Source organism: Bubalus kerabau, chromosome 10 (assembly GCF_029407905.1).
Source record: "Bubalus kerabau isolate K-KA32 ecotype Philippines breed swamp buffalo chromosome 10, PCC_UOA_SB_1v2, whole genome shotgun sequence".
Classification (NCBI taxonomy): domain Eukaryota; kingdom Metazoa; phylum Chordata; class Mammalia; order Artiodactyla; family Bovidae; genus Bubalus; species Bubalus kerabau.
The window spans coordinates 88,773,550-88,786,285 of NC_073633.1; the positions used below are offsets into that span (position 1 = coordinate 88,773,550).

Consider the following 12,736-nt stretch of genomic DNA (forward strand, 5'->3'; position numbering starts at 1 on the left):
TAAAAAAAAAAACAAGATAGGAGGCACCAGGACAGGTCAAGTTGGGTGTGGTAGGTCATCATAAATTCTCTGGTGCTCACTCTCAGTGAGGTGTACATCCAGTGGAGAGTTTTGAGCAGAGAAATGAAGTCATCTGACTTACCTTTTATGGGGGTCATTTTGGAGACATCGTGAGGACTGGACAATAAAGGGACAAAGGTAGAAGAAAACCAGTTAGGACACTGTTACCATAATCCAGGCAAGACGAATTTATGATCTGAAAGCAGTACCTGGTGTGAACAAGGCTGGCTTGTGACCAAAGGGATGTATTACTGAAGTGCTTGCTGGCAAAGATCAAGGTGGCCCAGGACCTTAGAAAGGCATTTATTGTGGGGGAGAGCAGGGGGCGGTGGGAGGGGTCTTCAATGTTGGTACAGACCTTGGGGGCAGAACAGGTAGGGGTGGGGAGCAGGACCATGGTCCAGGTTTCAGAGTCCTCCCTGAGTCAGGGAGTAGGACAAAGAGGGTGGGAGCAGACAGCTGCAGAGGGGCATAAAGACTAGGTTTAGCTGAATGTTAGGTAGGCTCTTGACTGAGGACCTTTGCATACATTGCTTTCTTTCCCTGGAACATTTGCTTCCTAATATCCTCGTGATTCATTCTCTTCCTTTCTCCCTTCAGGTTTCTTTTTTTTTTTTTTTTTTAATTTTATTTTTAAACTTTACATAATTGTATTAGTTTTGCCAAATAGAGATCTCAAGGCTGTTGATCAGGAAATGGTACATATAAGAACCAAGAAAACACATGCTCCTCTGGGCCTGCATCACCTAGAATGTGAGAGAATGGGCACCTTCCGCCTGAGAGGTCTGACACGGAAGTAGTGTCCTCAGGGAAGGTTTGGCAGGTCTGGGTTGAGGCCAGAAGGTGGAAGAAGTGTCCTGTGAAAGATGGAAGAAGGCCAAGGACTTTACTGACCACAGGTCAAGGGTTTCAGCAGATATGATGGGGCAGGAGGTATCAGAGGGAGATGAGTGGAGGGGGGAAGATTCAATCAGGGAGGAAGTGATGAGGGGCGTTGAGAAGCCGGTGATGGAGTGGAAGCTGAGGCTGCAGACAGTGGAGCAACTGCACTTAGAGGTCCTGGCGAGATGGAGGCTGACTGTGTGCAGCCTCCACATTTCCTGGGGCACCGAACAGAACATGGGTGCCCATGAGGGGTAAGTGTGTGGTCCGAGGGGGTGTGAGGAGTGATGAGATAGCTCCTGGGGTGCATAACTCTTGAATGAGCTGTGGCCTCGGGTGGTATGAAGGCCTGAATCCATCCTGGATGGAATTAGCAGAGAGGAACTCAACCCAAAGAGGCCTTTATCCATAGTAGGCAAACCCTTCATACCATCACACTTCAGGTCCCAACCTTTCTATTTTCAATGCCAATATCTTTGCCCTTATGTTTGTAGAGAAGTGAGTTCCTTGTCATTGAAGGTATGTAAACTATAAAGTAGAGGACTTCTGGGAAGGAATATAGAAGATGGAAGCTCAAGCATTTCTTGAGGGCTAAGCCAGATAAATTTTATTTGCCACTTGACCTTTTGCATCAGAGACTCTCTGGCTGTCACATGCTGTCTCAGGATTTATCTCCGTGAGGATAGAGCACAGGCAGTTCTCAGGTGGGTCAATTATTTATGGACTGCAAGGACTGTGGAACTTTAAAAACTGTATATCAATGTGGAAACTATATTAAAAATGAATTGAGATCAGCAGCTCCCACAATCTCTGCCTATGAATCGTCACTTCAGTTTAAATACACATCAAAGGATCTGGGTTGATCCTTTGTGTCCTTGAAATGAGCACAGTTCTTATAATACTGTGTTCAGTAACTGGGTAGTAGCTCAGTGGTACAGAATCCACCTACCAATGCAGGAGACACAGGTTTGATCCCTGGGTTGGGAAGATCCTTTGAAGAAGGAAAGGGTAACCCACTCCAGTGTCTTGCTGGGGAAATCCCATAGACAGAGGAGCCTGGCGGGATACAGTCCATGGAGTCGCACAGAGTCAGACACAACTGAGCAACTAAACAACGTTTCTTAGTGCATGCTAGGCAGGTCTGTTTCTGTATGAGCCCTTAGAGAGAGAGAAGGGACAGCGTGGTGCCTACCTCCGGTTTCACAGTGAGCTGGAAGGGAGAGGGTCACGGGCTTGTGTGAGACAGACCAGAGGCTAAAGTTGGGGGGAGCACAATGAGCCTCTCTGCCTGTGATAAGAGCATCAGTTAATCTGGGCTCTGTGGGAGACAAGCACATCTCCAGGACCATGGCTTTTTGCAGTGATGGTGTGAGACATGTGGCAGCTAGACATCTTTCCTGAGTGTCCGTAGGCAGGATTTCAACCCCAGCATTCACAGGTGGCGGCTGTGCTTAGGGTTGGTTAAGGGAATGGAGAGGCATGATTGTGGTTTGCTTGACAGCAAAGTTCTCTGTCTAGAGACTGCGAGCTGAATCCTGATAGTGCTGTGTGGCTTGTATATTTTATTGAGCACCTGTTATGCTCCTGTGTTGATAAGCACTTAGCATACACCGCTCTTAATTTCCCCACTCAATTTTGCACTTTGAGTTAGGCAAGCAGTTAAAGCAGGCTGGCCCCCTGACAGGACCCCACACAATGACTGTACCTCTAAAGGGTAATCATTTTCTGAGATCTGGATCTCTACTGGGTAGGTTCAAAATTCTGGTATGTAACCAGAGATGAATGGATGTTTAGGAGACTGACACACTATCTTGACTCATAAAGAACTCATATATGAAAACAGGACTTCCTGGTGGTGTGCTGGGTAAGAATCTACCTGCCAGTGCAAGGGACACGGATTTGATCCCTGGTCTGGGAAGCTTCCACATGCCTGAGAGCCACTAAACCCATGCACCATACTACTAAGCCTGCACTCTAGAGCCCACGAGCTGCAACTACTGAAGCCCATGTGCCTAGAACCTGTGCTGCACAAGAGAAGCCACTGCACTGAGAAGCCCATGCACCGCAACTAGAGAGCAGCCCCTGCTCACCGCAAGTAGAGAAAGCCCATGCACATTGAGGAAGACCCAGCACAACCAGAAATAAATTTAAAATAAAAACAGGACTGTTAGCCACTTATCTTACAGTGATAAAGAAAATAACCCTGAGAACAAGACACATGTGTTCTCTGATCAGAGCACCTTCTCCAAAGGCAAGGTTATATGAGAACACAACTTAAGATCAGGTTAACTTTTGAGCATGAAGCAGCCAAGGTTGGATGAGGTAGGAGATCTTACAGGCTGGGCCATAGACCTGTGCGAGTCTGAGGCTGAATGTTACAGCTACTCCCATGGTGAGGGGACGTCCAGCCTCTCAGTCTCTGCTTTCAGTACCTCCAACACTGGTTGGCATCTAATTGAGCTAATACAGGCTTTCTTTAGATATTTTAATACTGGCTTTTAAATCGAGTTGTCATCTTACTTTAAAAGTATGTTTTCTCTTTGTGATGTCTTTGCATATCACTGTTTTAGTCCATTATTTTTGTTTTATGGCTGTAAGATGTTATTATTCCATTTCCAGATTTGTGGGGAAGGATAAGAAAAGTGGGAAAGCATCATATTGTCACCCTTACCTTCCACTGGAAAGAAGGTATTATATTCCCCATCTTGATGCTGCTGCTGCTGCTGCTAAGTCGCTTCAGTCATGTACGACTCTGTGCGACCCCATAGCCGGCAGCCCACCAGGCTCCCCCATCCCTGGGATTCTCCAGGCAAGAACACTGGAGTGGGTTGCCATTTCCTTCTCCAATGCATTAAAGAGAAAAGTGAAAGTGAAGTTGCTCAGTCATGTCTGACTCTTAGCGACCCCATGGACTGCAGCCTACCAGGCTCCTCCATCCATGGGATTTTCCAGGCAAGAGTACTGGAGTGGGGTGCCATTGCCTTCTCCGATTCCCCATCTTAGAGCTGAGTAAACTAGGCCATGCCAACTACAATGCCATCCTATGTAGTAGGCATTTAGTTGCTTGTTTATTGTCAGTTTCTCTAATTTGACTGTAAGCTCCACTGCAGTGGGATCTCTGTTTTATTCACTATTATGTTCCCAGCACCTATAACAGTGCAGGGCACCATGTAGGTGCAGGCAAAATAAATATGTTTTGGGCAGATGAATGATCAGACACACGATTCCAGGTCTGTCTGGCTCTGGAGAAATGGTGCATGCGTGTGCGCTAAGTCACCTGAGTTAGTTGTGTCCAATTCCTTGTGACCCCATGAACACAGCACACCTGGTCCTCTGTCCACAGGATTCTCCAGGCAAGAATACGAGAATGGGTTGCCATGCCCTTCTCCAGGGGTTCTTCCCGACCCAGGGATCAAACATCTATCTTTCATGTCTCCTGCATCGGCAGCTGGGTTCTTAACCACTAGCATCACCTGGGAAGCCCTGAAGACGTAAAATTACACCCCAGCCTCTGGTGGGGCAGTGGAAGGGACGGAAATCTAACAGTACCTGGGTCAAATGAAAGTCAAGTGAAGACTCAGGGCATTTTCTAGGGGGACTGGTGTTCCTGTGCTGTGTGCTCAGTCGCTTCAGTCACAGCCAACTCTTTGGGACCCTATGGACTGAAGCCCACCAGGTTCCTCTGTCCATGGGATTCTCCAAGCAAGAATACTGGAGTGAGTGGCCACACCCTCCTCCAGACGATCTTCCCGATCCATGGATTGAACCCATCTCTCCTGTGTTTTCTGTATTGCAGGTGGATTCTTTACTGCTGAGCCACTGGGGAAGCCCACTGTATTCCTCTTACTAAAGCACCAGGCTAGCCTGGTGGGAACTAGAGCTGGTGACCACAGTTACACAAGAAGCTTGAAGGCCTTTCTTGGGCATGATTGAAATAAACTTTGATGCTGAAGAAGGAAACAATTTGTCCTTCTTTTAATATTTTTTAGATGATAGATGGAATCATGTATCAGTCACAATTTCTACTTCCTTTTTCATTTTTGTTTCAAGTATTTTCATCTGTAGTGTCATATCCGAAGGTGACATTGTTTACCTGGTAGAAATCTGCATTTCAGACATTAATATCTAAGAAAAAGAAATTGTCCAAGAGTTGCCTTTTTGTAACCCCAAATCCAGGATGGATTGTATGACTCTAATATACTCTGCTAATTTGCTAGTTGTTAATAACTGGTTAATGGATGTAGGTGTATACTCTATATTTTATTCTATGGCTAAGCCACAGAACTTTAATTCGTATCCAGTACTTCATACCAGATGAACCTTTGATATAGAGATGCTAAATTATCCTGCATTTATTATATCAGAGAGTAGGATTATTTTCTCTAAAGATTCTTAAAAGCCATTAAAATAATATCTTATTCCAAATCAAATGGAGCTACTTACTGCCAGAGTTTTGTACCTTTTTCAATGATTAAAGAAAGCAAGCAAGATTTATAGACAATACAATTTTCATGACACATCAAAAAATGTGTTCTTATAGCTGTTGTGTATCATACTGTCATTTTATTAATATCTTAAAATTGCTTGGCAAAATGAGAGGGAGGCGAGGGTGGTGATGAACCCTCCCAACATTTTATTAGGATGCTTTTCAAACAAACAGAAAATCTGAAGAAATTGTACAGTGAGTACTCATGTACCTGCCACCTGTATTTCACAAGTAACATTTTGCTATATTTGTCACTGTCTATCCATCTGTCCATTTCTCTATTCATCTTATTTTTGATACATTTTAAAGTAAGTTGCAAAAATCGGTATAGTCGGCCCTAAACATGTCAGCATCATCTGGAATTTAATGTTGATTTATGGTTTTTATTTAGGTAAAACTTATGTGCAATGACATACACAAATTTAAATTTTCTGTTCAGTGAGTTTTGACAAATGCATAGTCCTGTGTAATACCTCACAAAGAGGTAACCAGTGTTCTGATTTTTCTCAATAGGCATTAGTTTTGCCTCTTCTTGAGTGTATACTATTTGGGATAATTATGTAGATTACACACTATTTCGTGTAAGCCTTTTGTTCTGCATATTTTTGAGATTCATCATTTTTTTGCATATATCAGTAATTGGTGTCCTTTTTAGTCCTGAGTAGTATCCCACTGTTGGAGAGACCACAATTTGTTTATTCGTTCATCTGATGATGGTTACCTGACCTGTATCTGGTTTGAGGTAATTATGATAAAGCAGTTATGGACTTTCTTATATAAATCTTTTTTTATACATATGCTTTTTGCTTACTTTGGAAACCCCTGGAATATGTAGCCTAATAGTGACTTTAGCCCCCATCTCCAATGTCCCTGTAAAACTGGCATTTCCACAGAATCTTGAGTTTTTAGATTGAGGGAATTCTTCCTATTAGTATGATTTTCTGCCTCTACACTTAATGCTGTTAGAGCTCCAGCCCTGATGCTTATCACCTTTTATTCTCATTGACAGCAAACCAGTGAGCAGGCAAATCAACTGTGAGTTAACCAGTGGAAAGATTTACCGAAATTCATTCCTTGGGGATTTTTAAATGCAAGTCTAATGTTTAAATGCAGCTCTGGTATGGTTCTTGGCTCTCCGAAGTGACTTCATTTGGACAGGGAGCTTTTTTTACTCAGGGCAAACAGCACAGAATCTGAGCGGCAGCATAATGCTTTCAAGTGATTCTTCAGTCTATTAAAGTGCGACTCACTTTGTAACTATTGCTCTTAATTAAGTTTACAGCCTCATTACTAGTTCCTGGCTCTGCTACTGTTATTAATTATGTTGATAAAAATTTATGATAGTAGGCAGTTCCTCAGGGAATCTTTTTAAGTTGTATATTAAAATTAGAAATAATAAATATTTAAGTTTCCTTACCAGTATACTAAGAGGCTGGGGATTTTATTTCCAGCACTTTCTACATTAGAAAGATGGTGTGATAATTGGAGAGTTGGATTTTTAATTGTATTTCCTCTCCTTTCTAAAATGTTATCTTTATGGTTAGCAGCAGAAACTTCTGTAACACATCCCTGTATGGTTTAACATTTTAATGTTTAACCCATTCTGTGATAACTTGTAGTTTATTTCAAGAATGAAAATTTTGTCTTTACAAGAGAAGGAAAAGTAAAAGACGTTGATGGGATTTTGTATACAATGGGAACTCAAATTGTGTTGGGCAAATATGAATGTAAACTAGTTTGTTTGTATATTGATAATATTGGGGAGAATTTTCCTCTACTCTTCAAAGGTTCTTTCAGCTGGTCTAATAATTAGATAGACATGAGACAGATTAACAGGAGAAAAACAAATTTAATTTCATACATAGGAGGAACCCACATAAAGAGAGGTTCAAAGACAGAAGGGTAAAATGAAGTGTATATTGCCATCCTGTGCTAAGGAATGGGAGAGGGGCATAGGGTTTCAAAGGGTGCTAGAGGGCAATCCACAGAACAATAAGAACAGATGTTTGGTAATTAGATGTTTGCTTTGCTATATAGGTGGGTCGCTCAGATAAAATATATCTGTGGTAATGATTCTCAATCTGAGCAAGACTGACAATTGAAATTATTCTCAGTAGTTAAGGAAGAGGCAGAAGTTTCTCTTGAGCCTGCAGGTCTCAATTGTCTTTAGCTCGAAATAACCCGCATGCCAAAGTGGTGCATTTGGGGGGAGGCTCATTCTGAATCCCCTTCAAATAAAACAGCCCCTTTAGTTAACTGTACTGTGCCCTTTATTTTTATTTTTTTTTTTTATTTTTGAAAAAGCTTTAAGTCCCTGCAGTTCCTTGATTCAACTCTCCAGACGGTGTTTGCTAACTGGGTCCGTAAGTAACTATGGTATGTGAGGTGAAATATTTCCTGCCATCTCAGTGGGCAAGAAATGCCACAGCTCTCACTGATTTCGGGTTGTGACAAATTTTTTAGTTGACAGGTATATTTTGGTTGGGTCTTTTACCAAAGCTTGGCCTTTTATTTTTTTATCTTCTATTAAGAAGAAACAAATCACTCGTAATTCTCCATGCTAGAGAAAACAACTGTTAGAATTTTTATTATGTATTTCCTCCTAAATGCCTTCCCAAACATATATATCCAACTAAATTTAGATTATATCCATTTTTTTGTCTTTATTTTACTGCTTAACATTTTATTTAGGGATTCTTTATTATTGGACATTTAAGTTGTTAGTAAGTTTTGACCTTGAAAAATAAATATATATTGTGTTGAGTAGCTCTTTAAGTAAATATTTGAGAACATATCTTATTATCTTAGATGTCTAGAAATGAAATTTTCATGTCTAGAGACACATACATGGTTAAAGCTCTTGGTACTTATTGAAAAATTGCTTTCCAGGAAATTGTATGAACTTCCTGTCCACTGGAAGTATTTTGAGGTCCCTGGTGCACTGGAACCACACCACTTAATACATCTAGTAAGGTAATAATAATATTATCCACTTAAGTTATCCACCAAACTTAAGTCTGCTCGCCTCTGCATAGCAAATCCAATCTACTGTCATGGGCTTGTGGTGAAAGAAAGTACAGCATTTATTACAGGGCACCAAGTGAAGAGAGTGGACAGCTAATACTCAAAAGGCTTGAACTCCCCAGTAACTTTCAGGAAAGAACTTTTAAGGTAATGATAGAGGTGAGAGTTTCAGGATGTGTAATCAGCTCGTGGAGTTTCTTCTGATTGGTCAGTGATGAGGTAATAAGAGTGGGGTTTTGGAAATCTTTGTCATCAACCTTCTGCTTCCAAGGAGTCTGTGGTCCTTGTGTTTGTGGTGAGCATGCTGCTACCACCCTCCACCTGAATGAAGGTCTTAGTTTCTTCAGAACAGCTCAAAGATATGCATCAGGCTGTTATGTCTATCCCTAGAGGAGAGATTAGGGCTCTGTTTTATCATTGAACTATTGTTTAAGCTATCATTACTTTTCTTGTTGACTGTTTTTGTTTGTTTTTTTTCTGTATTTCCTCAGTTCCTTAATTAGTAACTGCCTGAGTTTGCTCTTTGGAACTCAGGGAAGGCCTAAGAGACAAAGCCTTTTCCTACAAACAAGAAATGGGAAGCACAGATGGGTCTGTCACCAGGAAGGCCCTTCATGGGTACTTCATGGTTTCAATATTCACTTATTAACTTTATCGTTTTTGAATTCAGAAATTTCATGAATGAAATGCACTGGAATATCAAATAATATCCTATTTATTTTCAAAAAGTGTTCCCTGATAGCTCAGTTGGTAAATAATCCGCCTGTAATGCAGGAGACCCTGGTTCTGTTCCTGGGTTGGGTAGATCTGCTGGAGAAGGGGTAGGCTACCCACACCAGTATTCTTGGGCTTCACCTGTGGCTCAGCTGGTAAAGAATCTGCCTGAAATGCAGGAGACCTGGGTTTGATTCCTGGATTGGGAAGATCCCCCGGAGAAGGAAAAGTCTAACCACTCCAGTATTCTGGCCTGGAGAATTCCATGGATTACAGTCTATGGTGTTGCAAAGAGTTGGACATGACTGAAAGAGATGGGAATACCAGACCACCTGACCTGCCTCTTGAGAAATCTGTATGCAGGTCAGGAAGCAACAGTTAGAACTGGACATAGAACAACAGACTGGTTCCAAATACGAAAAGGAGTACGTCAAGGCTGTATATTGTCACCCTGCTGATTTAACTTATATGCAGAATACATCATGAGAAACGCTGGGCTGGGTGAAGCACAAGCTGGAATCAAAATTGCCAGGAGAAATATCAATAACCTCAGATATGCAGATGATGCCACCCTTATGGCAGAAAGTGAAGAAGAACTAAAGAGCCTCTTGATGAAAGTGAAGAGGAGAGTGAAAAAGTTGGTTTAAAGCTCAACATGCAGAAACAAGGATCATGGCATCTGATCCCATCACTTCATGGCAAATAGATGGAGAAACAGTGGAAACAATGGCAGACTTTATTTTGGGGGGCTCCAAAATCACTGCAGATGGTGACTGCAGCCATGAAATAAAAAGACCCTTACTCCTTGGAAGGAAAGTTATGACCAACCTAGACAGCATATTAAAAAGACATTACTTTGCCAACAAAGGTCCGTCTAGTCAAGGCTATGGTTTTTCCAGTAGTCAGGTATGGATGTGAGAGTTGGACTATAAAGAAAGCTGAGCGCCAAAGAATCGATGCTTTTGAACTGTGGTGTTGGAGAAGACTCTTGAGAGTCCCCTGGACTGCAAGGAGATCCAACCAGTCCATCCTACAGGAAATCAGTGCTGGGTGTTCATTGGAAGGACTGATGTTGAAGCTGAAACTCCAATACTTTGGCCACCTGATGCAAATAGCTGACTCATTTGAAAAGACCCTGGTGCTGGGAAAGATTGAGGGCAGGAGGAGAAGGGGATGACAGAGGATGAGATGGTTGGATGGCATCACCAACTCAATGGACATGAGTTTGAGTGAACTCCGGGAGTTGGTGATGGACAGGGAGGCCTGGCATGTTGCAGTCCATGGGGTCGCAAAGAGTCGGACACAACTGAACGACTGAACTGAACTGAACTGAGTGAGTTTCATTTTCACTTTATTTTCAAAGCTTCCCTTTGCTCTTGGTGGGAGGAAAATTTTTCCTTTTCAAACTTGGGACCTGCAGTTTGGGTCCTGCAAATTAACTGAAAACAGACAGACTAACAGAAGGAAAGAAAAACTTTATTTACACATGCACTAGAGAGCTGCTCAGCAACTTACCAAATACCGGAGATAAGTGTTCAGATACCATCTTAACAACAGGCATGGGAGTGGGGGTGGAGGGGTGTTAGGGCTTTAGTCTGAAAATATGGAAGGTTCTTTTGGGCTTTTGTGATGCAAATAGAAGGAGGCGCTCAAGTCTCCATGGTGGCTGAATTTGCAGAAAAGTCCCTCAGAGGGAGGTTAATAGCAGCTGTATTTTGGGGAAGCTCTGCTTTAGTCCGATAAAAGAAGTTTAGATAAGATTTCTTTCTATATCTTCTGTAGCTCAAATGTTTTCATTTAAAAATCATCTTTATACTAACAATGGGAGTCTGAGGGGGTCACCACAATTTTTATGTTTCTAATATTACAAATGTGCTCAATGATACATTTTCTATCGTGAATTTTACTGAGAATTAGTATTAACAGTGTTTTATGCCATTTTATACAGGTAAAAATTGCCTGCAAGAGATAATTTTGAAGGATAAAAGAGAAGGTTTTGTTGCAGGAAGAGGGACCCTTTCCAGGGTATTAGAGTGGGCTCTTGTCTAACACTCAGAAATGAATTGTCCAAGGAGGCATGTATACTGACAAAGCAAGAGACTTTACTGGGAAGGGGTGCCCAGTCAAAGAGCAGCAGGGTTGGGGAACCCAGGAAAACTGCTCTGCCATGTAGCTTGCAGTCTTGGGTTTTATGGTGATGGGCTTAGTTTCTGGGTTTTCTCTAGCCAATCACTCTGACTTAGGGTCCTTCCTGGTGGCATGCACATCACTCAGCCAAGATGGATTCCAGTGAGAAGGATTCTGGGAGAGCATATGGACTGGAGTAGCCTCTCTTCCTTTTGACCATTCCCAAATTCTTCCAGTTGGTTATAGCTTGTTAGTTCCATGTTCCTTATCAGGACCTCCTGTTCTAAGATAACTCGTGCAAGTGGCTACTATCTTGCCTGGCCAGGGCAAGTGGTTTCAGTTAGTGTTTTCTCTAACAGTTTCGAGGATAATTTTTATCACAAATATGAATATTTGCTTGGAACTGACAACTACTTTCAGAAGAAAATTAGGCAAAAACTGACTCTAGTGTATGGAGATAGGGAGGGATAGTAGTTGTAGGTTTCAAAGAATGTTTGGCATACCCCTTCATACAGAATTACCTGGAGTTCATTTATTTCAGTTTTCAGTCATGGAATATGTTTAAAACTTCTGAGTGACCCTGTTTGGAATAAATAGTCATAAATACCAGAATTGGACAGTTAAATTAGTTCCTCCTCATTCTAATGCTCACCTAGAAAGCAATTTGCTCTATAGATATTATTCAAACAAATCTAAATTCCTGAATCTTGACTTTTGTAGCCCTTGATCTGATGAACATCCATCACATAGCGGGGCTTCCCTGATGGCTCAGTGGTAAAGAAAACACCTGCCAATGCAGGAAACGCAGGAGACATGGATTCGATCCCTGGGTTAGGCAGATCTCCTGGAGAGGAATGGCAGCCCACTCCAGTATTCTTAGCCTGGGGAATCCCTTGGACAGAGGAGCCTGGCAGGCTGCAGGTGGCAGAGTTGGACACAACTGAACGACTGAGCACACACACACACGCATTATCACACAGCAGCTCTGTGGCATGAGAGACATAATCAGAAGGCTAAACAAGTAATAAAAGGGGTTCATACCTCAAAACAAACCTAGTTATTCATAACATAGAAGGGATGTAAAAATGTTCCCTTCTTCAAGGTTCTTTGGCTGGTCTAATAATTATACTGACATAGATAGATTAACCAGAGAAAAATAGATATTTGTATGCCGAAGAGCCCCATAGAAAGTATAAGACCCAAAGGACAGACAGGTAATTGAGGCTTAAATAACATCCTGAGCTAAGGAAAGGGGTAGGAGTCTGAGGTACAAAGGGATGGAAGGCAGTTCACAGGATGGCAGAGGCAATGTTTGGAAAACAAAGGCTGCCCTGTTACAGAAATTTCTTAGGTTAGAAAGGTATCTCTGATTATAGCTCTTTTCCTGGTATAGGCCCCCATCCAGTGTAAATGTAGGCAGTTGAGGGGAGGTGAAGAGCTTTC

The 12,736-nt window shown here is 42.0% G+C and overlaps 1 protein-coding gene and 1 long non-coding RNA gene across 4 annotated transcripts in view; both read left to right on the forward strand.

Moving 5' to 3' along the window:
• The window catches only part of RGS6 (regulator of G protein signaling 6), a 622,410-nt gene that overhangs the window by 313,788 nt on the left and 295,886 nt on the right, over nt 1-12,736 (forward strand). The gene's annotated exons all lie outside the window — the stretch shown is intronic.
• Nucleotides 1-12,736, forward strand: part of LOC129621756 (uncharacterized) — a 51,662-nt gene that overhangs the window by 8,354 nt on the left and 30,572 nt on the right. Inside the window, exon 2 of the long non-coding RNA XR_008699669.1 lies at nt 8,318-8,401. This is a non-coding gene — a long non-coding RNA (uncharacterized LOC129621756). The remainder of the gene's footprint in view (nt 1-8,317; nt 8,402-12,736) is intronic.